General features: G+C 36.5%; 1 protein-coding gene across 1 annotated transcript in view; it reads right to left on the bottom strand.

The window, feature by feature from the left end:
• FOXP2 (forkhead box P2) overlaps positions 1-17,206 on the bottom strand; it is a 347,593-nt gene extending 330,387 nt beyond the window's left edge. The window contains exon 1 of the mRNA XM_027714978.2: positions 17,062-17,206. The gene's annotated coding sequence lies outside the window, so the exon portion shown is untranslated. The remainder of the gene's footprint in view (positions 1-17,061) is intronic.
• Between the last annotated feature and the right edge of the window lie 9,599 nt (positions 17,207-26,805).

Genomic DNA, 26,805 nt, shown 5'->3' with positions numbered 1-26,805 from the left:
GCAGAATGCCTTATTTTGGTTGTATGTTCCCCTTTAAACTTTTGCCAAGTTCACTTATTTTCTAAAGTTTAGCACTAAAAGCACCTCCTGAGAAAATGTGTGCAACTTTTATCCTTTGTGCTCTCTCTTGAAGTGTTAAAAGAACCGATGGCTCCTCTAATAATCCAGAGGGTGGATATTGTTGGGAGCCTTGTATATTTTTAAAGTAAAACCCCTTCAGTGACCTTGTAGCTCAAGACTTGGGGTCTTATAACTCATTTTCAAGAATGTTATAAGATAGTTTCTAGATTTCTTAAATGTATCTCATTGCTGACACCACTCTGAATACCTAGATGCCACAATAGTAGAAACTGTTTATACCTAAAGGTACTTCCATTTATTGTTTATGTAGAAAGAATCAAAAGGGTATGTGGAAAGCAAACATGGGATAATCTGTTCATCATGGCAGTTTCCCCAAACTCAATGGAAATTTGCCCAAAAACAGTCATTCCTCTTTTGACACGAAAATTTCAAACCTGTGGATCCATATGAAAGCATTAGTGTAATGTTGTCTACCTTTTACACATCCTAAAACATGACTGATTAAAAGAAATCTGACAAAGAAATCTGCTATCGGGTCGAGGAATGTAATATCAAACTTTAGCCTAAGGTCCATTTCAAAGCCAAAATGTTAATCCCTGGGTGCGGGAGGGGTGTTTGTGATGGTTACTCAATTAGGACATTTGTGATGCAAGTGTCTCGTAACCTCCTAACGGAAATATTTTCTTTCTTCAAATTCCAGGAGGAGTGCCCTGCTGACTTGTCTGCTCCTGCAAGTAAACAAAATTAACCCAATGGGTAGCCCATAGCTTTGTTACTGCACTGGGTAAAAGTTAGTTGCTACAGTTCTGATTGCAGGGAATTAACATTTTAATATTGTAAAAGACAATAACAAGATAAAGAGAACACACTTCTATGACCTATGACAGAAGAACTCAATAATGATCTCTGCGTTCCAGATATTAAGTCTTGTATCATATTTCTGAATTTTTCTTAAACAAAAAAGCCAACAAAGCCCACTAGAAGTTGGCCAAATGAGCAACATATCTCATCCAGAGGGCAATTAAATGTAAAATCAAAGTACAAATGAACTACCAGGAGTAACTATTTCTGGAAGAGGCCCTCCACCTAGAATAAGAAAATAGAAACCAGTCACAAATTTAGAAAATGCCTTTTGAAATCAGATCCCCAGATAACAAACCACAGTTATTTTAAATGGAACCCTCCTCTCCCCGGCTTGGTTTTTATCTTATCCTTCATGTCCCTCCCAGTCCAAGTGTATTTCTCTTCTGTTGGTTGTCAAGGTTGTCAAGAAGAGGGCCATGTGTTTTGCAGAGTTGCTGAAGTTGAGAAGATACATGCATTAAAGAGAGTTGAAGGTCAGAAAGGAGCATTAGATCATCATATCTGAATTCCTATAATATCACAGACTGTATAATTTCGTAGACTTACCTTATTATTGAACCCAAACACTTACAGCTGATTGAAGAATAAATTCTGTTTTAGCTAAAACAATTGTTTCATGTCATACTTTCTTTTTCTATACTAGATTAAAGAGCTCTCTAGAGCACCAGATATTTTCTCTCTGTGAAGGTATGCTGTAATTAAGTCATTTCTCAAACATCTTTTTGATAAGGTAAACAGACTGATCTTAAATATTTCACGGTAGGGCAATTTTCAAGCTCTTAAATCACTTTCATAATTGTTTCTGGCACCATCTCTAATTTTCAAAAAGGCTTGTTTTTAGATGTGGCCAGAAGAACTATGGGCTGAAATTGAGTCTGTTTACCAATGCAGTACAAAAAGATAAATTCACATATTTGCTGACAATTGGTGGCTTGTACATCCAGCACAGTCATTTATCTATTGCATAGCATACTGTATTTTCTCTTCTCAGAAAAAAATCACACAAAATATGAGCAAAGCTTGGCAATAACAGGGAACTTTAACTATCTGGTCATCTTTTTGGAAAGGAGACAGCAGAACACATGCTATCCAGAAATGTGTCAGCAACCATTTTTTAGTAAAGAAACTGAGGAAAACATTCAAAGCAAAAATATTTTAGATTAAACTTCAACCTTCAACCTTCAACTCACTGAAAACATAAAAATTTAAGGGCAGCTTGGTTGAAATAAACCATAACATGAGAGAATTCCCATTTTTAAGGATGGGAAGGAAAAGGGAGACTAGGAGAATAAAGTCAATGGAGATTACAGAAAAGAACTTTTATAAATGAATTGGTGGTCAAGATCCTGTGAAATGTAACTGGAAGAGAAGTACAAAGAGTTCAAGAGAGATCACAGTTCCATAAAGGAGTAACATTTAAGGCATAAGAGCAAACTAAGTCAACACTGAAAAAGGCTACATCATAAGCTCTTCAAGGACCTGCAGTTTAAGGAAAGTATAGGTCCATGAACACAGGTAGGCAAAAGAGAAAAACATGACAGTACAGGGGGAAAATTCATTCATAAGAGCAAAAACAGAAAGTGAAATATAACTTTAAAAAATAGTAGCAAGAAAGAATGTCTTAATAGTAATAGTAAAGAATTTCTTAATAGTAATAGGAAAATTCAAGAAAGAATCGACACGCTTATTTGCAGAAGAATCAAAGACAAATATATTTTGCTTAGTGTTTGATATAAGAGACAAATACACAATCTGATAGATAAAATTAGTGACAAAAGGGACAAAAAAATTAACAGTATGGCAGAGAAACCAGATGAAGAGACACTTCAGTAAGTTAGATGCTGTCAGATGAGCTCAGCCTAACAAAGCTTATACTTAGGTTAGGTAAAAACATGATGTTGGCTTGTGCTGTGAGGCTAGCAGAAGAATGCCACACTCCAGTGCCTCCAATGCCTGACTGCACTGGAATTTCGCTAATATGTCATTTATAGCAACTCAAAACCAAATCAGTGAAATTCTGAAAGTTTAAAATTATCTTTATTTTTGAAATTTATGTTTAACTCAAACCAGTGACCGAAGTTTCTGCCTCTTATTCCCACAAACAGCTGCATTGACTCAATAGGTAGGGACATTTAACTACAGTGAAAGGGAGTCTAAGAGAATGAATTGAAATTCTTTTAGAGACATTAGAGACTTTTCAGAACTTTGGAGAATAGATGGATTTCCAGAAAAATGAAAAGGGAAAAATCCAGTCCCTCTCATAAAAACGTGAAATAAAAGGAGGTAAGGAATGACAATTTTTTTAATTAGTTTCAGTTTCTGAAATAGTCTTGAGAAAAACAAGACCAACAAGATTTTATTTTTTTTTACAAGAAAATAAACACCTGTCAATAAAGTTGTGTCATGAGCAAAATATGGCAAGTCGATTAAATTTCTTCTTCAATAGAAAAATAGTTTGTTAATAGAAAAGAAGCTGTGGATGACACATAAAAAGAAGTGGATGACTCATAAAAAGAAGCAAAGGAAACAAAGACTAAATTAAACTATTTTATGGTTAATACAAAATGTGTTCAAAAATTTGATGTAGAGACTAGGAGTCAAAGAAGGATACTATGAATGGGGCTCAACAGGGGTTCCATCCTGGTCTGGTGCACTGGTATTTTCTTTCATAACTTGGATGGTCAAAAGGTTATTCATATAAACTGTACTTTTAAAATTTTCAGATGATGCTAAGTTTGAGAGAGACAGAAAAACATTGGTTTTTGCTCCATGGGGTATACCAAAAGTAAGAAGAAGTATATTTAAAGATGTACACATATTTTAATATTTTTGAAGAGTTATTAAACACCATGAGTCAGTTCTGAAGCAGCTGAACTCAAAATTACACCAAACCCAGTTTAAAAAACATAATCACTTGATTGCATGGCATCACACAGTAACAACAGCTTAGTCAGTGCACTGTACTTAGACCTATTCTGAACTATATCCCATTCTCAACTGTCTTCACCAGATTTTTTTCAGCTCTGCATTAAGACATAACAGAGAGCCACAGACACAGTCTGAAAGATGTCAGCCACTCAGTTCTGACCATCCCACATTCGAACACATTGTACTACCAACTGCTGGTGATTCTTGGCAATAATTGCTGGGCCAGCACTACCACCAGTATTTCAGTACTATTGGCATAACTGAAAGAATATTTTGACTTGATGGGATATTATCAGTTAACTTTCTCAGGACATTTAGACAACTCACTCATGCCACCCACGTAGCTGAATGCAGGCTTTATGAATACATGCCCAGTCATAAAGGCTTCAGGTTACCCTCACCTTCTACCTCTGTTACTGTAGATGCTATTCTTCTGCCTCGACTGATAAAGTGATTTTTTGTCTAGACAGCATGATCAGTGAGGAGATGACATCAAGGGGCATGTTAGCTCATGCATTTCATGTTGTGCAGACAACATTTTGGCAGGCACATCACCAGCACATCACCACGGAAGAGCAGGGCTGCTCTGCTGATGTTCTCCCTGCCAGAACACAGTATACATGCCATAGGACCATAGAATCATAGAATAGTTGGAGGGGATTTTAAATGCCATCTCATCCCAACCCCACTGCCATGCACAGGGACATCTTCAACTAGATCAATTTGCTCAGAGCTCTGTCCAACTTGACCTTAAAAACTTCCAGGCATGGGGCATCTACCACCTCTCTGGACAACCTGTGACAGTGTTTTACCACCACAATTGTAAAAAACTTCTTCCTTATATCTATAAATCAACCCTCTTTTAGTTTAAAACCATTAACCCTTGTCCTGCTATAACAGGCCCTGGTAAAAAGTCTGTCCCCATTTTTCTTGCAGGCCCCCTTTAAAAATTGAAGGCCACAATAAGGTCTCCCCAGAACCTTCCTTCTTCAGGCTGAACAACCCCAGGTCTCTCAGCTTTTTTTCATAGCAGAAGTGTTCTGCTCCTTTGAAAATTTTTGAGCTGCACTTCTTCTGTAGAGGTCCATGTCTTACCTGTGTTAAGGACCCCAGAGCTAGACACTGTACTCCAAGTGGGGTCTGATGTATTCCCCATGGGACCACCAGATATGGCCCAGATGGCTGGCACTGAGTGCTGTGCCAGAACAGCCTGCAACAGCAGGTACAACTACTGTAACTGTACTGAATTAACTGAGCAGCACCACTGGGGTATTAGAGACCCATGAGAAACATGTGAGTTTGGACTGATGGACTGATGCCCATTTATTTGAGGCAGCATAGAATATGTTGAATAAACAGTGCTATTTGTTTTTTATGCAATGACAACAGCATGTGTTTGGTTAATAAAATAAAAAATAGAAAATATACTTTTCAGGAATGTAGAAGCATAGAAAATTCAAAAAATATGTAAGTACACTTTAGTGAAGAATTTAGGCAAGGCATCTCAGAAGACAAGAATAAATACAAAAATTGATAATTTAAAAAAAAAAAAAAGCTACTGAGACCTACACATATAATATTCATCATTCCTTACCACAGAAGTAAAATAGTAGCAAAGCAAAACACCAACTGCACTACAAAGTGAAGCTAAATGGCTTCCTATTTTCTTGAATATTGAATTAAATATGCTCTTTACCTTCTAAGATGAAATTGTTTCTTTTTATTTCCATAATCTGATTCTATCCTGATTATCTATTTGATCTTTACCAGATCATACAAAACAAGCAGGAGAAAACAAATTTCCCAACACATAGGCTGTCAAAGTATTGAAAACAATTGCTTCTGGATTTCATATCCAGTGTTTTCCTAGACACTTCCCATTGTTCTGTCCATCTTTGATGCATATGTAGTGTGGTCAAGCTAATGCTGTTATTGAAACCTAGAATTTTGCATTTCTCAAATTCAGCCCAAACACTGCTGATGACATATAGGGGGGTTTTACATTTAATTTCCCAGGTTTCTTTTAGGGAAAAAAAAGGAAAAAGTCCTTAAGGCAATATAAGCACTTAATCCAACTCAAATACTAAAGAGGACATAACCTTTTAAATCATCTTAAATATTTACGATGCCATAAGCTCTTAAACTTCCTGGAATACTTAGCCTTCCTTAAAACCTCACAGTACTCAAAAGTCCCTAGAGCAACATAAGCACCTAAACTGCTTCAAATCCTTTCAAAGGACACAACCTTTAAACCAACGTTCAGGGTCTAATTTTTAGAAATATTTTTGTTTCTTCAGGCACAATTCTGCTTGGTTTTGTCCACAAGTCATGTAACTACTCAAGTACTATTCACATTCTTCCCTTGACACAATGCTTCCATCTGATTTAAGCCCTTTGCATGGTATACGTAAAGCACTCCGCCAACACTGGGAAAGTCAACACAATGGAAAAGATTCCCTTGGTCCTAAACCTGTCCAGCATTCAGCTTCACTGAAAGAGTGAAGACACACAAGACAGTTACCAAAGCTTTCACAGCAGCTTGTCCATATCTTTACACGTCTGACAATGAATCAAATCGTTCATAATATTTCACCATTAACTTACAGTGGCAATCAAGAAATTGCAAAATTGACATCTGCAATGACAGCAGTAAATGTGATCTCTGGGTCAGAACCCAGCAATAACTATTAAGAATAGAGCCAGAATATAAGCCACATCTAAGAAGTACTCAGTTAACATGTACACAACCACACACTACTTCAGGACTTTAATTCGTCAGGATGATGTCACTTCCCTGTTCATTTTCAAACCTAATTTATCTTTTTAACAACTGTGTGATGAACTTAAGTTGCTCTGTGTCCTTCCTCCATAACTCTTTTAGATAAGCCTAGAGTGAGCAGAAAAACATTTCAAAGTAAAGCAACCTTACACACACAAGCTTGAAAAGCAAAGGTCCTTCTCTTTCCAGAATTTCCTGGTTCGGGCTTTCAGTGTTTCCTATAACCTAGGAAAGGAATTGTCTATGTTTCATTCTAAAGGATGTCACTTTTGATTGCAGGAGTGAGCGAAGCATTAAGTGAAACATTAGTGCCAATGATGCTCTCAAGCAATTGAGAGAAATTACAAACGCTTCGGGTTTTTTAATTTTGAAATTCACATGACAAACAGTAAACAGTAGGTCAGAGTCATGTTGCTCGTCCATAGGAAGTAAATAAAGATATCCACCTTCAGAGCACACGTAAAAACTCACATTTGCCAGACTTCTGCATGACAAGCAAAGTAATTGAATATATGCATCTGCAATTTTTAAAAAATTATTTTACAAGAATCATAAGCTGTGTCAATTAAAGTGCTATATTCATCAATGAGCAAAATACTTGAAATATACAGCTCAACATTATCAAATTTACTGTTATGCTGATGTTTCCACACCTTGAAAACCTGTTCGGGAGTGCCCCTACAGCCATAAGGCAATGGCTTAAGAGTTTTGAAGAGTCTGTGTTTATGTTGAGCTTGGCGAGCAATTACAACATTGTATAAAACACTATAAAGTCCACTTTATCAATTTTTCTAATTTTTTTTGTATATTTATCATCTTACCCATGAAGTCAATTGATGTTCAAATATATTGGCTATTCTAACATTACTGAGAGTTAATGGGCATTTCATAACTAATGCCCTCCTGTCATTCAATCAACTTCAAACTGGTTTCCCTAAGTTGTTACCAACTCTTCTTTTTCTCTTTTTCCTTGGTCTCTTTTATACACATTTACAAACTGCTTATTTCCTTACGTCCCATGATACTCAGTTTCACCTATAAGTAAAAAAAATGTGCAAAATTTTCAGCTATTTGAGTCAGCATGCCTTTAAAAAATAATGCTAAAATGAGAGGAAGTTTAAATTATTTAGCAGCAGGTTACAGTGGAAACAAATGTTGACTTTTCAGTAATTCCTAATCAGAGTATTTGGATTTTTACCTTTGGCACTTCAGAAGCATCACCTTTCTGTTTCACAGTGTGCTACCAAACTACCTATGGAAGTTTTGAAGTTCATGGGATTGGGTAAGTCAGTGTCTCAGTGCCACACATGGGAATAGAATATTGGCTGATAGGCCAAAAGCAAAGACTTTGACAACTAAGAGCTCATAAATCATGTTTAAGTGTCCAGTGAAGAATTACAGATACCAGCAGATTGCAATTTCACTGACAAACACTGACTAGGATAGAAAAACACTAGAAATGCACACAAAATTAGAAACCTGGGAAAAGGCAGTGACACTAAATGCTTCATCTTTCAAGCAACAAGAACAGTAGTACTTATTACAATCAATGCCCTGTCCAATGAATTACCTCATCAATATTGCTGCTATCAGCAACGCCTTTCACTATGTGCTACACTAAATACAGCATAATATACATGTACTTGTGTGTGTGTACACGTGCAGGTGTGTATATATATACACACAAACACACCCACACACAACATATTACAATACAGAAGATGATAGACGATTACAATAAAAAGATACTCAACTTTTGGCTTTCAGTATTAGCTTCCATTTTCCCCCAACAACTGATAAACAAGGTATAACTTTACCATTGATTCTTTTTATCATACAACTATAAAAAAGGGGTTTGAAAAGGACAGCCCTCCACTGGTCATCTAGTTCTCCTCTTTAAGATATCTGTCCAAAGTTTCCCTTAGAAACATGAATAAAGAAGGTGAGATCAAAAAATTCAAACCAACACCCTTTAAATGACAGTTTTAATGGCAACAGACTATGTAAAAACAACTTCTGCTTCAGTACAGTTTGAAACATACAAAACAAAAATAGCCCACGGGTCATAGAAGTACACGAGATTATGTGAGAACATTTTAGTTCCAGAAGAGACCTCTACACTTACAGACTCTAATCTACTATCTAAGCAAAAAGTAGAAATATTACATTACTCACAGATATGAAAGGGTGGAGAGTTTTATAGACTCCTTTATGACAAGGATCCCTGTGGTCTTATATAGCTAAGAAAACATTGAAATTAGGAAATAGTTGAACACAACAAAACTAGCCTTGTACAGTAGAACAGCTGGCTGCGCACTTTACACTCGTGGATGTGCTTCAAGACACTTTATTTCATACTACTGCATAGGTTTGGTCCATTTTCAGAGTACTTGCCCTTGCCCAGTTTCATCATTAGGAAGGTTCAATGGGAGGCTTGTCTATCCTGATAATTCTCAAGTGCAGTCCTGATTTGAACTAAAATACTAACAGAGATGCTATAGAAGCCTAGCAATACTAAGATGATAACCATTTTCTGTTCTAGGCATAAGGCCACATTATTTTTGGTTTGCATGGCAATTTGTAAAGATTTCTTTTGCTGGGTCAGATTTATATATTTTCTCTCTTTAGGCAACCGAGTATTTCCAGCCATATATTGGAATTCAGCCAACTCCAGTGCAAGAGCATCTCATTTGCAGACAATGAAGAGCTTTGGAATTTAGCTGTAGGGCTTCAAAATGAATTTCTCCAAAGACACAGGAGGTCTCAACTTCAAAATACCCAAAGGCTTCTATTTCATCATGAATTGTAGAGGACTTTACACTAATGTATGCATGTTAGGGGATTTAGAATGATAAACGTCAACATGCATGCATTAAATTGTTGCAAAATCAATTAAAATTTATCTAGAAAAATTTGATCAGAGTCACTGATTTTTGCAGTTTTAAAAACAGAAGTACATCCTTCACTAACATATGGCTGGGGATTGCTCATGTGAGTGTGCGGTTTCATCTGGAGCCCATCTCCCCCATATTCAACATTGTCATCAGAAACAAAACCTAAGAGACAAAGACCTCTTGGGAGAAGGCTGGTGACCTTGCTTTTGCTCTTAATAATTGTCTCAGAAATCATCTATCTCTCTTGCAAAAATACAGGTATAAGATTCACCCTGAGAATCAAAATACCATTTAACTGCTCCACTGAAGAGCTCTTTCTCCCTAAAAGACCTGATGACAGACCATTTTTTCCCCTGGGCAAAGATACCAGCTAAAACTGTGATTCTTTCTCTGTCAGAGTAAAATTAGGGGAAGGGGGTGGAGAGAAAGGGGATCACATTTTGGTTTTATTCCACTGATGCTGCCGCCTGTCACTAAAAGATGAAGGGCTGAAATCCCATCAGTCTGGATTTTCAGATCTGAGGATGAGGAATTAGTATTTTTCTGTTTTTGCAGAAAACTCCTTGATGTATGGTTCCATTATTGAATGTTAACAGCTGCAGTTTAAATTACAAATGAGGTGCTATTAGCATAACCCTTGCTTGGTTTCTATTTAAAAATACAATTTTAGCCAAAATCATGTCAATTGAGAACCTACATGCTTTCATTTGTTGCTACAGATAAAGGAGAGAAACAATTTTATATTTCACTATCACAAAATATGAGGTCTAGAATAGCAAAATAACAAAGAACACTTTTAAGATAGTATTGGTATCTCCTTCAACAAAAGGGACAAGAGGTGAACCAATGGTCCTTAGGAATGATGGACAAAAGGCAGCCATAAACATGCAGTAGCGCTGAGGGGCAAAACCCAAAGTGTCTTTTACAGTTCTTTCTCCAAAACAATTTTCTAAATAAGATTATTTAAAAAGTCCTAAATTGCATCGTGGAGTAACTTAATTAGCTTTGGTTTCCACCATGTATGTTTTTATCAAAATACTCTACACAACAGATGGTTTCTGCTCCTATACTTTGCAAGTATAGTGTTTGTGTCTTGCCCTTGAAGAGATGTTTGTTTAGTGTATTTCCTACCGATGCTTTTAACACACAAAAATGGTCTGGTTTTCTGACATATACATGTATCAGCATATCAGAACTCATGAAATTGCTACTCTAAATGGCCAGGTTCCAACAGCACTGTTTGCACAGTGTTACCTTCTGTAATATCCCACAGAGCTTTAAACTGTACAAGAGTAAAGAGATCCAGAAGCCCAATCCAACTATTGCTGAAAACAGACAGACTATTTTGGATGATTTTGGTGTTGGGACACTTATGCTGAAGTCACTGTTTGCCTGAACCAGGTCAATCTGTTTCTCTATGCCTTATGATCTCCATGTGGAAAATACCAATCAAGATACATATGACTGAAGGTTCCTGAATTACCTGCGTACAGCAAGGGTACGGTGACCAACATACCATAAAAATGACATGGTATTTCTGCATTCATTTCTGCATAAGACCCAAGTCTTAACAGTGCTCCACAGGGGGTTAAGGTGGTACTTAATTCAGTGATGTTTTCTATAAAGTTCTTTGAAATCCTCAGATGAAATGCAGTGTATTATTACTATTACTATATGTCACAAATTATGCTGCAAAGGATATCACCATGCTTTGTTAACCGTATACAAGAATCCCTTCATTACCATCCAAACGCTTCTACCTCTGAAGCATAACACTGCAGGTCTTTACCAACAGACATTAATCCTATATAAGCATTTACTTATATGAAGAATATTTTATTCCATCACAAATACATGTTTCATACCATTTCCAATTCCTGAACAGCTCAATGCCAGGGAACTGTAACTGCTTGCAGGAGGACACCAAAGTCTATAAAAATGTCACTTTAGCAAAAGGCATATGCTTAGCTGGCATCCTTATTTAGCCTATAACCCAGCTTTCACTCCCTTATCCCACAGGAAAGAACTTTAAAATCAAAGTAATACAACTCTACCTCTCACAAAGTAGAAAATGAAGAAATTTGACAGTCAGAATGGCATAAGGTCCAATTAATCAATGCTCTCAACTAATTCAGAAATCTAATCAGCCAAAATCCACTAGAGACAAGAGAGCTTACATAGGCTGAAGAAATAAAGACGTACTGGCAAAAAGTTTTCCTTCCTCTCCTGCATCTGTGTGACTTGAAACAAGATGCTTAGCACATAGCTAGTTTTAGAACACCTATCAATAAATATTTATATGTTCCAAAAATGCCTGCAACAATCAGAACATCTTTCCCTTTTCCTTATTTGAAATTTCAGGTTGCTTACAAATTTTGAGTCAGAATAAGAGTGTGATGGGAACTTGATTCACTTTCTACATGGAATAGGACTGATCCCATGTGAATTTTAATTATTAAAAACCTTCTGATGATTTAGATGCCTGTGCTATGGACAATACTTGTTCTGTTAATTTTGATACAGTCATTAATGAGTTTCTTGAGCAGATAACTCTTCAGGTTTCTATACTCAAACTCATTCACTGGACCCAGATATTCTCAAGCCTGTTGGATGTCTTCAGTTTGAATCTCTAACAGGGTCAGGACAAAATATCAATCATAAAATTTATAGCTCAATAAAAATACGCAGTTATTCACTACTCCCACATCCTCTGTTTAGCAGTACCTTGGCTGAAATGTCCTTTTAATTTTTTCAGATGTGGGGTCTTTTTAGTGTTTTCTTGTGATAATGCATAAAATTCCATTCAAAACTAAACACTCTTAAAGTAGCAGAAGTATGGGAATAATACAAATCCAGTCCAAATAAAGCCAGACAATCTTACAGGTTTGAAAAAACGCAAGCCTATAAAACTTGTACCAATGACATAAAGAGCCAGTTTGTCAGCTTCAGTGAAGTTCTGTGTATTTACCAGTGAAAATCTCAGCCACCAAGTACTGATGTAACAGTTTTTCTAAGAGAAATATTTTGTTCTTATTTAGAGCACATGGTTTAGTGATACTGAGATACAAACATTGGTGAATGCTATTTTGTGCAAATATCAGAAAGACAGAGAAAACACCTTAAAATTATTGAGATTACTTGCCTTCTCTAAGCACTTTCTTTAGGTCAGTTTGCAAGCACTCTTTTTTAAAAAAAAAAACAAATTGGTTCCTCAGCCAAATGTAGATTCCAGGAGTCAGGTATTCACTGTAGTTTTTACACTTACATGTGCATGCTGCTACTATGCAATACTGTACTAAATGTACTACTTTTTAAATAATAAAAAGAAGAAAATACGGAAATGAAACATCCCAAATACAAAATATAATATCCAAAACAAAATTATAACTGAAAAATTTTATACACCCCAATAAGGGTTAATCAGTCAACTGTAAATGGAATTACAGAAACACAGCTTACCATGAGCAGTCCTGCTCATACTTCTCCTTACAGGACAAGTATAATACTGAGACCATCTTAGAAGCATATTCAATTGTTGTCCATAGTCTCATCACAGTGACATTAAAAACACATATGAATTAAGTCTAGGTAAGCCTAACCATCCAAGGTAATAATTCAAATATATGGCAATTAGACACAAAAAGGCATTTAATTATAAGTCACACTACAATTTCTTTCTCATATACCTGTATTTTAGATAAAAAGGAAATAGAAACAATGTACAATCCTTCTAATGCCTTTTAGACCCATTCAACTATTCCATGGCAATAAAGGGGTCTCCCCACAACAGCCCTTATCCATACAAAGTGAGACAGAATAAGGTGTTATCATCCTGCGTTAGCCAACGTTAGCCATTACTCAAATATAGACAACAGTTTAAACTATCAAAGAAATCTAAAATACTTCAATACAAATGGAAAATAGCATTTCATCACAATCTCATGTAACAGAACATATTATCAATATTGTTTGCTAGGAATCTTTTTCAAATTTGAAAGCCAACCAAATTGCTTGCTCCTAAAAATTAAAGTTATATTTAATTTTAAAATTAACTAAAAGTGCATTTTTGTCTGTTATATTAGCACCAGATTTTTTCAGTCTTCTATTGCAAGTTAAAAAGTAGCAATGCAAGAGTCTCATGATACATCTCTTTTATTATCTTACTAGAAAATAACTAATGACATAGAGTTAAAACATTTGCATTTCTTAACCTAGAAACCAAATATAAGAAAATACCCAATATCTATTGATACTTCACAGAATTAAGCACAGTATTTAATGGTTACATACAATATCTAAGCAATATGGAAAAATTGCTTTTAATAAGCTTGTATGTATCACCATGAGCATAAAGAAATAATTTTTTGAAATAATTTTGTTTACTCATGTGAAAGCAGGATGTTTTTATCAATGTCAGTGGTAACATTACTGCCTCTTAAGTTTCCCATTATGTCACATGAGGTGGAATTTATCTGCCTTAATGTTTAATAGAAAAGTTAAAAGTCTAAATTTGTGCCAGTCATCTTAGGTTGCTTTTATTGTCAGTGACCAGAAACAGGCATCTCCAAAGGATGAATCATCTCATCTAAAGACAGAAATAAAAAGAGTCTATGGGAATCCTCCCATCCATCTCTCTTCACTGACTAAAGAAGCCTATAGTGACCAGCTCAGATATACAACACCTATGTTTTTAGAAGTATAACATCAGAGGAAATTAATCCCACTCTTGACATCCTTCTCAAAAAGTACATGGGAAAAGTAAGCGGAAAATGCAGGAAAAAAAATCAAAATACGCTGTCCCAGAAAAATTCAAAAAACAAGACCCTTTTGTGAAAATAGCGGGGGATCTATAAATTTGAAATGCCATACAGTGTTTGATCTCCAAGCCAGGACAGACTCAGTCATTTCTAGAAGATTAAGAATATACAGAGAATATTTTCAGAATATGCTGACAAAGTAATATGCCTTTTCTGATTATGAGTAAGCAGCAATTCTCAAAAGCTTATAATTCAGTGCAATAAGGACAGACATTCAGAAGTATGGCAAAAGACACATCTTGTAACCCATTAAAGCTTTCCTTTTAAATTTCAAGTCCTTGCTCAAAAGCAAAGAAGAGGTCACAGACCTTTTTTTAGATCATTTTTTTCCATTTTCAGAAATTATACACCCATCTCACAGAAACTTTTGCCTATAGCAAAACTGTGAACAGAAAATGTCTGCCAAAATAATCAAAGTTAAAATTCAAGAAAGCTGAGAAAGCTGTCATTTGAAGAGAGAGTTCCTTTCTCCTAAGTATTGCAAAACACAAGGAAGCCCCTCAATCACATATTCATAGAAGATAAAAGGCAATGTTGTGAAGTCTTACAGTACCTTTGACCAGTTTTTACATGTTTATATTGGCATCCTCTTGAATTATGGACTATCTCTTAATACCCATTTGCAAATAACTGAAAACAGTTTCTAATGAATGCATTTTTTAAGTCACTTTAGAGGTCTCATTGACCTCTGAAAAGACTTCAGGAAGACAGCTATTTCTACTGGAGATTAATAGAGCTCTCCTGCAAGGTTCTGTTCCTAGTTATGTCTTTTTTTTCAAACACAAAATGATACTAAAAATGTATTTTCCTTGCCATGGATCAAGTGAAAAAGATACTATTTTAAAGATCTAAAATCCCCATCATGTGACTGTCCATATCACGTGAATCATGGTGCTAATTCACAGCTAAAAGATATTTTCACAGACTTCAATGTGATTTTCATAGTTATAATTAAAAGTCTTGAAATATAATTTAACACATTTTAGAAAGCTCTCAAATACTGCCATGTCTCATTTTTAGCCAAAACTTAAGTAAAAGACTAAACTGAGTATCTAAATACATCAAAATATAAAACTTATTTTTAAAAATTAAATTTTAAATGTCATAAAATAAAATAGCAGGACATTTTCTGATTTTGCTTACCTATAATTATCCCCAGAATCATAGAACAGCTAAGGTTGGAAAGGACTTCAGGAGCTCATCTAATCTAAACCCCTGATCAAGCAGGGTCACATGCAGCAGGCTGCTTGTCCCACTGGGTTTTCAGTATCTCCATGGATGGAGATTCTACAGCCTCTTTGGGCAATCTGTTTGACCATCCTCCCGGTAAAGAAGTTTTTTACATTATTTTTCAATGGAAACAAAATTTAATTTTCTGTTTTCAGTTTGCACCCACTGCCTCTCATCCTGTCACCAAGTGGCAATGAGAAAAGTCTAGTTTTGTCTTCTTTACACCCTCCCATCAGGTATTTACTGTGAGAATGAAATGTTATTCAGTATTTTACTGTTCAGGAGAAGCAGGGATCTTGTGCCTAAATTAGTCCAGCCATTAATCATATGGTATCACCCAACCCACACATCATGCTTGGTGCTATACAAAATCAGGCTATCATCTTTAAGATTCAGAAATTATGTATGTATATATGAATTTTACAGTATCATGCCTACACTATAAATCTCTATAAGACACCTGCTTACTTGCTAGCCACTGGTGACCATTTTCTGGGTTTGGAGGCCTGATTTTTAATTTATAAAGGACAGATAAGACTCTGCACTACCACAGTGTGAAATGCACAACAAAACAGTAGTTCCCCATTTAGATAATAAGTAAGAGTGCCTCACTCACATTTTTTCACTCTTATAAATGACAGAGCACTAAAAATATCTACAAGGTCTGAGACTATAGCTCACCAGGCAATTTAAGCTGCAGAAACTAGCACAGCTGCCAAAAGAAGTTATCACGTTCTCCCCCACACTTTTGGCTGCTAATTCCCACCCCCATCACCCTTTGTACCAGTGACAGTCCTTGGACACCCATATAGGAGAAGGCTGGGATAAACCCAGCTGAAAACAAAACCTTACAAATAATTGGCTATTTTCAGTCAGATCCATTCTCCAAATTTATGAACAGCCACATGTGCTATGTGAGGGAGAACAACAATATGGGGAGGAGAAAAGAAGCTGGCATTGCATCTGACACAGACGTGCCAGGTTAAAATGTCCACTGAACACTTAGGCTAAAGCTTAGCAGTCAACACAAGCTATTGAGTGAGTAATACTTCATTCCCCAGGCATTACTTTCAGAATGAGCTGGACTGGCCTCTGGAGATGCCTGCTTCTCTCCTGAGGGTAAGCAAATCTAGGATGTCTGACATTCAGCTGCTTAATTTCTACCTATTTAAATCAACTCAGATCTAGATGAATAGAGAATGGTAGAAAAGCAAGTTTGTGACTTTTACAGCATTTCATTCCCATTAACAATTGCCATTTGGAAAAAAAAATAATTGTAGCATACCTTACCATCATACAAACATAGAAGTGGTACGTATTTTCTGTATGCTCTACAAATTTTTTCCTAAACCATATTTTACATCTATAAGCAATACTTTTCAGTGATGTGGTACTGTATTCCTCCTACAGACCATACAAATCCACAGTAGAAACAGCCATAGCCACCGTTCAGTTATAAATCACTTACATTTCTTCAGAGTCTTTGTCACTTTGCTGTGCTGTGGGAAGGGATGGTCTTTTCCTTTTTGCTCAAACTGGTGCTCCTTACAAAAGTGTCTGTCTCCTCTATGGCAAATAAGGACAAAAGGTCCTTAACTTTCACTTGAAGTTATCTAAGAATAAAAATGGAAGGGAACACAGTAAGTAAGTGCAAGGATCTGTATTGTGTTTTATAGCAAGGTATTACAACCATCTCTAAAATACACTTCAGGGTCATTCTTACACACATGTACTGCACACGTAGGAAGAAATTGTACACGTCTCACATCTTTCTATGTATGAAATATGTGAAGTATTTCATACTTTAGGTGACTCCTAAAGCAGTCACCTACTTCACTTCTGAGATTCATAATAACAAGATTAAATTACTTTAAAAGAGCAAGCGTAAAATTAAAAGATAATTTTACATTATTGATTATTTATTTTGTACCATGAAGACACTGTGAATACTTACTGCTGAGCAATCACAATTTGCTGAGCACAGGTTCACTGGAAACCACCTTGGCTAGCCATTATTGATAAATATTATAATCTGAATCTTCTGTTAAACAAAACAGCTTTCTATTGCGCTATGTCTTACTGCTCAGAAAGTGAGACCTGGGGTTTATGATGGGTAGCTCCATAAAAACTTAAAACTCACCACCCCATTCAAGTCAAATCTATAAACTGAATGGTAAAAATTACTGAGAAAGAAATAAAGAACAAACTGTTAACATGTCACTTGCTATTGTATTAATCCCTATCTTGAAAAGCATGATCCAGTTTTTTGTCCAGCACAGAACACAAAGCAACAGAACTAATTTGCAAAGGTTCAGAGAAGAAAATATACATGATCAAAGGCTTAGAATGGTTTCCATATATGAGGAAGAATTCAGTATACTACCACGATCCAGACTGGAAAAGAGATGACTTAAGGAAGGGCATGATAGAAAATTACAAAAGTCTGAAGAAGAAGGAAAAGTTGCACAGACATCGCCCGTTCCCTATCCCTTGAATTCAAGATCTGTCTTGTAAAAGCCAAGTCCAAAAGGAAAAGCAGGAGTTTCTTCTCCAAAAAACTGGGTAGCAGAACTGTGAGCTCCTTCCCAAGGATGCTGTTGATGCAAGGAGGTTTCAGGAGTCAAAAGGGAGAGCAGAGGTACCCTTGGAAGACAGTCATCACTGGATATAGAGGGTGGCCTAAGTGAATCATTGGTCTGAAGCAGGATGACTTGTCCTATCTCCTTGTATATTCGTTTATGGTAGTGCTAAGCCAACAAATTTTATATCCATTCTACACTGATCTATTCACCAGTCAAGAACCAGAATTACTGCATTAGGTACACAGGGCATCTAGTCTTAGTTGTATTTGAAGTACAGGCTAGATCCTTTTAAGCAGCAAAGTGAAATCCCATGATCCTCTGCACTTTGCTACCTCATTTGATTTTATTTTACTTTTTCAGTGGTGATGGTGTTTTGGAAATATCAATCAAATTTATTAAGCATGTAGTGAAGTCTTATTGTAAAGCAGCAGTAGCCTTCCTCTCTCCGGTCCGCAGTCCCAAAGCAGCCAGGGTGGAGGGCTACAAAGCAAGGGTCTGCTTCTCAAGTTGTCCATCGGTCTCATGGGTTTGAGTCTGTAACTTCATCCATGAGTTTCACTCAGTTCAACACTTATATAAATGCAGGTCAGCATCTCCATGTCCCAAGTTTCATCTCAAAGCAAACCTTAAACATCATATACTCTGTATTCCAATATCTTCTCTTTTGCTTTAATCTCTAGGATACAGCAGTGTTTCTGATTTATTTTGGGAAAGTGCAGATCAATTAAAATTCCTTCAGGGAAGCCTTCTGAACCAGCAGAAGTGAATGACTGTCATCAGGAACAAACACTTTTTGTTGTCATGGACCGGCATGTCACTTCTGAGCAAAAACTATGTTAATTAATTCTATCCATAACTATCAAGTACACCAAAGGAATATAACCAGTCCTTTCTGCTGTCTTGCTAGATACAGATCTTTATGTCTGTGCACCGAGTATCCCTATATGGAGACTTGTGCATCGCCACGTTATATGAAGAAGCAGCCTGTGCTAGCACAAAAAAACATAACAGGACAGAAATAACTTTGTTCAGACATCAGTATGCAACCAAAGTCCCTTCTGCAAGATGCACGAATGAATACCCTAACGTTTCACTCCAAAATCAGAAATTTTCCACTACATTTACACACACACCTATTTATTAACACTCTTTTTAGACCCTACAGTGAGGAATTTGAATAACTGACACTTTTTTTGGTCATCTTGATATATTGGATCAAAGTATGTTTACTGTTCCGTCTATTCCCCCCTCTGAAAAAGAAGAGGCTGCTACAATGTTTTCTGTTCTGTTTGCTTCTGCAGCTCAAATGGCTGCACAGAGGATGAAAGAAAATTCACTGTACAGCATGCTAATGATCAAAGACCTATGTACCACTGGCCTATAGCAACATTTTAGGCTATCTCTCCCTCCTACCATTTGTCCAACTTTTCTGTTTAGAATGTTAAGGGTAGGAATATAACCCGGACAGCTCAAAAAGAATCCAAGATCTGTTTGATATCCTTCATGTCACTGTGATTCTAACTATAAATAAGAGCAAGCTGTAGCAAACAAGAATTGAATGTCTTAGAACTGATACATGAGCAAAGACAAGCTTCTTGCAAAATGGCAAAATTTAATGAAGTGGACTCCAGGTATACTACAGCAGGTAAAACACTATTACAGGATAAACCTATTGAAAACAGTCGGACAGTAGCAATAACAATGCAGAATTATCATCGCCATTACTTAAACACTCAGAAAGAACATCATGAGAACAGGTATTATAAGGTGGCTACCTACTGGTCATCAAATAAAAGCCATGATTTTCACTCTTTCTATATATGGCTTCAAGTTACTATTCAATAAAAGTTTACAAAATCTTCCCGTGAATAACATCTTGACTCTCTCACACAAGTGCACATAAAGGGGGAAAAGTTGATATGTAATTACCTCAGTTGCAAGCACTAGGAATTAACAGTTACCCAAAAAATCATATAAACTAAGAATTCTTTCTTTTCAACTACTTTTTAAATAACTCCATCTGAAGGTTAAATGAGAATTCATGCCTGCTTTAAAAATTTATTCCATATATTCCTTAATTCAATTATACTCCTGGTGGAGATCCACTTATATCAAAGATACATGAAGAAATTTTTACATGAAGAATTTCTTAGCTTATGTTTTTTGTTTCCAAAACAGCACAGTGATACAAGTAACCTGTAAGTTTAAAGACACAAATATATTCCAGAGTACACATATATTAATATGGGGTATTAAAAGCTATGCTTGTGTGCAAGCTCACACCATTTCCATAAATTACCTAAGACAGAAAGTAAAAGCTATATATTGTAATGTGATCTTATTAGCATTACAGATATGGGACTTTTTTGGCAATTCATAAATACACAGCTGCATTACAAAGCCATCCCAAATAAGTGCTGACAAAGTACTTTATCTCATGACTGTCACATATTTTTACAGTACACTACAGAAAAATGCATTAGAGAAAAAGTATTGAGGACTATACAAGCAAGTTTCCTACTACTTTTAGGATTAATATGATATAAAATTCCATTTCTGTTCATAAACATCCTATTAATTTTACTTTCCATATCTATAACCTATTGGGTATAACTAAGCAAAAGACTGGAGAAGGATTTGGCCTGAAATCATAGCATATAAACAATCAAGGACTGGATTGGCATTTTGAGTTTGGTTTGGTTTAATATTGAATAATATTTACTCTCACATGTAATTGTATAGTTACACTAATGTAGTATTACAATCACGTGTCTTCAGAAATGTGTTTATCTAAAAGCCTTTACCCAGAAATCTTATCTCACAAAAACATAAACTTGCAAAACTAACTACTGCTTTGCTAGTAAATGCTGAAAACATTATCAAGGAAGATGCATTAAAATACAGCAACAAAAGACACAAACATATCTGCGCTAAAATCCCCTCCAGCTGATCTGTGCCATCATTGTCCTAAACTGGAAACAAGACAACAAGTAAATAAGAGGATCAATCATTGAAAGCAATAAAGCTGTTATACTGCAAATGCCCCTAAATGTCGTGCTGTTAAACTGAATAAAGCTGTTTGGTTACTCTGTAATTTAAGAAATCTTATTATGCTATGATCAAAAAGGCAATACTTCAGAAAACATCAGAGTTAGCATACTTCCCTTCTCTTACATAATAAAAAGAGATAGGCAGGACAAATTATCTATCTACAGGTAAAACGGTCTTTCTACTACTAGAACACATGCATCAGCCCCGTTAAGATAACCAATAATCTTCCCTATGCTTTCTATATGGATCTCCTGCAGGACCTGGAAACACACACTAAAATTTGTAATATTTTAAAATCTATTCCTCTCATCAGTTGTGTACTAAATTCTTCAAATCTTCTGGATTTGGATCAACATTAAGAGTTAGAGAAATACTTTTTTTTTTTTTTGCTTGCAGATTTATTCAAGACTTAGTTAAAATATATTAAACAGAAATACAACCTTAAACTGAATTGTAAGTGAATGGATTGGCATTAAAACAAAGGTAAGACCTGTGTCTAAATAATTCCTTGCATGGTTACCTGTCTACGATCCCAAAGTAAATGCTATATACTAGATGGATGGGAGAAGACGCAGGCTAACTAACTCTACAAGGCAATCCACCAGCAAAGATACAATGCTAGATTTGGGACAAACAGATGCAATAGTTGGTAAACTGTTGTTAAACCAATATCCAAGCTTGGGAAGGTTAAAGAGATAGTGGTAAATCTGTATAGTACTTCTTGTGGAAAATATGTCTGGGAATATTTTTCTCCAACAATCTCCAGTGGGAAGAGTGCCATCTCCTTTCCCCCATATTCCTTCCAGCTCTATCTGCCCTTCTCTTTCCAGGCTGTCATTCAGCACAGGAACACACAGCAGGAGCTGAAGAAACAAATGCTGAGCAGTTTGGTGTGATTCCAGACATGAAACAACACACACAACTCAGTTCATCAGGGTTATGCAATCAACACTGACACCAACGTGACAATAGCAGGAATTCAAGTGTTTGGTTTTTTTAATTCATCTCATTGCTAACTGGTTTGGAACCCTATCACCTGAGAGAAGGTCACTCATTAATGTGCAGGACTGTCACAGTGCTGCAGCACTCCTGTAAGACTGGTAGGGGTGTAAAAGGTTTCTGTAGAGAAAGAGAGGTGAGACATTCCACAAAACTTCATTTTGCTTTTTTTTTTCCTCTATTTCTCCTTTATTTTCTCTCCCACTCTCCCTTTTGCTGAAAATGTTGTCCCCTTCCGCAGCTCTGTTAGGAACACAAAATGCGCATGGAGCCAGCAGGGACAGGAGGACAAGAGGCGAGCATTCAGTGACAGCCTGGATCCCTCCTTGTCACCTTGGGCAATGCCAGAACACAGGACAGGCTTAGACTGGATGGAGCGAGGATCAGAGATGCTGAAGCCAAAGGTACAAGGGCACGAGGTTTGAAAAACAGACTAGGATTGATAAAATTCTGGAGACCATGGCAGGCCAGACAGTAAGAGCATATGTTTATTTGAGGGGATGATTTACATTGTTATACAATAGAAGGTAGAGCTAAACTAAAAATGTGAATGTATCTGGGCTTGAAGGGACTTGCTCTTGTGGACCTGCTTGCTCCCGGGTGTTGTAAGTAGGATGGCATCCTTGGGACATCTTTAAATTCTAAATTTCCCTTCTGAATTTTGGCAGACTTGGCTGTAATTAAATGTTCATATACACTGTGGAGTTTTTTACGAGAGTTTGATTTATTTAATTGTGATTGTTACATTGTCTAGTATATATTTATTTCCCAAAGCAGTGCAAGTCAGCTTTTTGAATAACTATTTGTATTCTTTATTTCATTTCACACATATAGAGCATACAGTGGTCTGGAGGGTAAAGGTAAAATTTCCAGAGAGAATGCAGCAGCACAATGACTTGAACCACTCTACTCTGGGGCTGATGCAACTCTAACTTCTCTCACCTTCTTCTTCAGCTCCACCTGAGACTCTCACTCCTTCCTTTGCCTGACTTTAAAACAGTCCTGCAAAACAAGCGACCAACTTTTGACCAAAACATGATCATCCCTGCTAGAGCAAGAGGAGAGTGAGGACATTTAACCTGGATAAAGTGGGACCACACAGTCGTGATGTGGCATGGCTTGCTCTGCTATGGGAAGCTCACCCTGTGCGTCTTGGGGTGTAGACTCACTTGTTCCAGTGGCAGAGGCAGCACCAGTACCTCCTCACCCTTCCCAGCACTGGCCACTGAGTTCTGCCAAGGTAAGTATGCATGGAGCTACATGATTAGCCCTACTGAGAAACTAATCTAGATTAAAAGTAAGTAGCAAAATAAAAGCTGCTGTCAAGCTTATGAAGCCCACTTTGCAAACCCACAAACCACTGTGTGAGTATCTTCAGAGGTACAGGAGTGAAGAGAAGGAACCAAAAGATGCTTAAGCCAGTACTACTACTAAAGGAGCATTTACCACCCTATGATCTGATTAGGCTATGGCGTCCAGCAGTCAAAAGCTATCAGATATCACTGCAACTTACCAAGCACCATCATCCCCACCTGCCTCCCCCTCCGCTCCTCTCCAGCCTTCAAAGACACACTACAAAGGAGTGCAAAGACCCACACTGCAAATGAGATGGATGTGCAGTCCTCAGGGCACAGGTGTAGGCTCTATGACAAAGACAGGCTGCAGAAGGCAGCAAGGACTATAGCATTAACATGCAGCAGCTGCTGGGTTTGATTTACATGTCTTAGAGAACTGGGCCCCATTATTAGAGTGGATGCACACCAGCCTGGCATGCTTTGGTTTATTACTGTTACATCTGTACATAGGTATGGACATCTTGTGTTCAATACTCTAAGCAGCCCATTGTTAGTATTTATATTATAAACTGAAAACTAAATCAAAGTAAAATTCTGGGTTTTGGCCTTAAGATTAAATAACTTATTCAAAATTCCAAAAGGAAAGCTTAAAATCTACTTTATATCCCTCTTCATTTTAATGACATTGAGTTTTACAATATATTTATCATATTTTTTCCAAATGACATGGCTATACTGTAGCTAATACAAAGTACCTAAATTACGTATACATTGTCTACATCATTTAGAATACACATAAAACAATTGTAGTCCAGCATTCTATTAAACTATTGTCCACTTTTCAATAGTTTCATTTAACAGTACAGGAGAACAATCATTAAATGAAACCTTAATATGAGCTATCAGTTTGTAAACTGAGCAGCAAAGTATAGTATGATGGAACTCACAATTCAAGAAATTCTGGTTTTTATATTTAATAATTTTATGTTTGCCTATGTATTCATTTTCTACAAGATTAAAAGAATAGTAATTAAAAAAAACCTGAGAAAGTGGGGGAAAATACCTTATCTGCATTTCTCTTCCAATTCCATTTGGACAACAGTATTTCCTAAATGTAGCCTATTCACTGCTGGATGTGTAATTACCTTCAGTTCATAGTCTAGACATTAATGCTTTCGTAGTATTTAAGACTCCTTGTAACATGCTTGCTGCTTTAAGTAAGCAAGGCTAAATCTTGACCAGATAAATTAGCAAAGAATGCAATAAAAGCTGCAATAAAAGAACTTTATCCTCCAAACCTTCAAGTTGCTGCTAAATGAGATTTCTTTGAAATGCAGATCAGTTGAACTAGATTAGTGAATTTTAGCTCCTGTCAACATCATAACAAAATACAAATACAATTGTTCACTGGCCTTATCTCCATGCTTCCATCTGCTGCCTTGTTATTTACTTTCCTTGATTTACTATGCAGATCTAAATAAGACACATCAAGGAGGGCTTACAACACAATGGCTTCTTAAGCTTTACATCAAGGTATTTGAAACTGAAGCCCTGAAAGGGGCTGCCATCAAAGACATATCTCTAATGAACTTCCATATCAGAGAGGTTTGGTATTTAATACTGCTGTGAAAAGAAAAAGCTACAAATCAGAATGGCCTATGAAGGAAAATGTCTGCAAATCTTGATGAGATTAGCACCTACCAGAATTAATATCCCAATAAAAATGATATCTGGTTCACTGAAGAGTTAAAATTCCAACCTTTGCAAAAATAATGCCTAGTGTCAGAATGGGAAAACTCAGCTGACAAAGTTGAAAGGTCAGGGGGGTATTCTTTTTTCTCCACAAAATGTTCAAAAAGCATTTTTGCTGGTGGCTTGATTAATATACTGTTGACAAACTAGCCATGGAATGAAATAATTAACAGACGACAGCGCTACTGTGGTACTTTCTGCAACAGCGGAATTTTACAGTGTCTTTAAAAAAATTAGCAGCAACTTCATGGTAAAACAACATAATCTAAAATGACAGCATGCAACATTTCTTCAATAATTTTACTATTTCCCTTTCTCCCCCACAGCAATCTATGGCAGCGCAGGATAAAATCTTCTGTCAGTTTGCTTAAAAAAAAAATCCTTAAGTGCCATTTCTACTACATGCCACAGCCCTGCTTGCAAAGTGCAATAAACAAAGAAGTTTATTCCTCATGATTTGAACTCTCTCTATATATATCAGATAAATTAAACAAATACAAACACCTTAAAAGTTTCCAAAGCCCAGGTATAACCTTGTGCAGTAAATCCCCAGCTCTCACAGTGTGCTGCAATTTGACAAGAATTTTTTTGCTGGGCTCTGAAGTATGTAAACAAATGATACTTTTCTTTCTTAAGAAAGCATTTCAATCATTTATGTTCTTCTATAGCAAGGGAAGATCCCATAAGCATGTTCTGTACTGTGGATCAATCAGCTCCAAACTGAAGTAGACATGTTGTATGCTCCAGTGCCTGGAAATCATGCTGCAGGCTCACCAGATGATGAAAACAGAGGTATGCAGTGTAGGGGAGCCCCACATGGCACCCGCTGGCTTCTGGGCATGTCAAACTTCACAACTACCCTACAGTCAATGACAGCAAACACCTTCCCTTTTCTTCTCGCCTCCAAACATATACTCGTCTTTCTATCCTCCTTCCAAATTACAGGCAGTCTTCCAGAAACAAAGCCCCCAAACAGAAGCAGCATCCCATGGCTATACTGCACAAACCACAGTTGTCTTCTTGCTACATTTCATTTTGTATGAGCTATGTTCCAGACTTACTTACGGCCAAGAGAGACCACTACTTTTCCTTGTTTAATGAAATGACAAAACAACAGATTTACATATGTAGAAGCAGGTGCTGTAACAGGTTTGACGACTCTTGACCTAAAGCATGTAAAATGATTTATCAGCAACAGCTGTCCCTAAGGTATTGGGGCTCTGATGGACAGTCAAAACTTCACCATCTGCACCGCCGTGTGTTAAAAATGACAATCTGAATTAAAAGCTGGTCAACAAATCTCATATAACTAATGCCTTCCATATCCCCATCCATATGTTGAATTCCCGAGACACACAACACTTGGATTATCTATTATAAATACCAGTCTTTAAATCTCAATAAAATAAGACAATCTAGGTAGATGTGAAAAGTAAGTTTGTGGGAGTTGCTACTTATTCACAAAACAAGTATTTAAATTATTCTTTGAATGCTTACATACATTTGAAATGCTTCTAAAATTTCACATCAAGA

The sequence above is a fragment of the Pipra filicauda genome, unplaced genomic scaffold (assembly GCF_003945595.2).
Source record: "Pipra filicauda isolate LSUMZ 115617 unplaced genomic scaffold, ASM394559v2 scaffold210_size2929891_pilon, whole genome shotgun sequence".
NCBI lineage: Eukaryota > Metazoa > Chordata > Aves > Passeriformes > Pipridae > Pipra > Pipra filicauda.
This window is presented reverse-complemented; position numbering and strand designations above follow the sequence as displayed.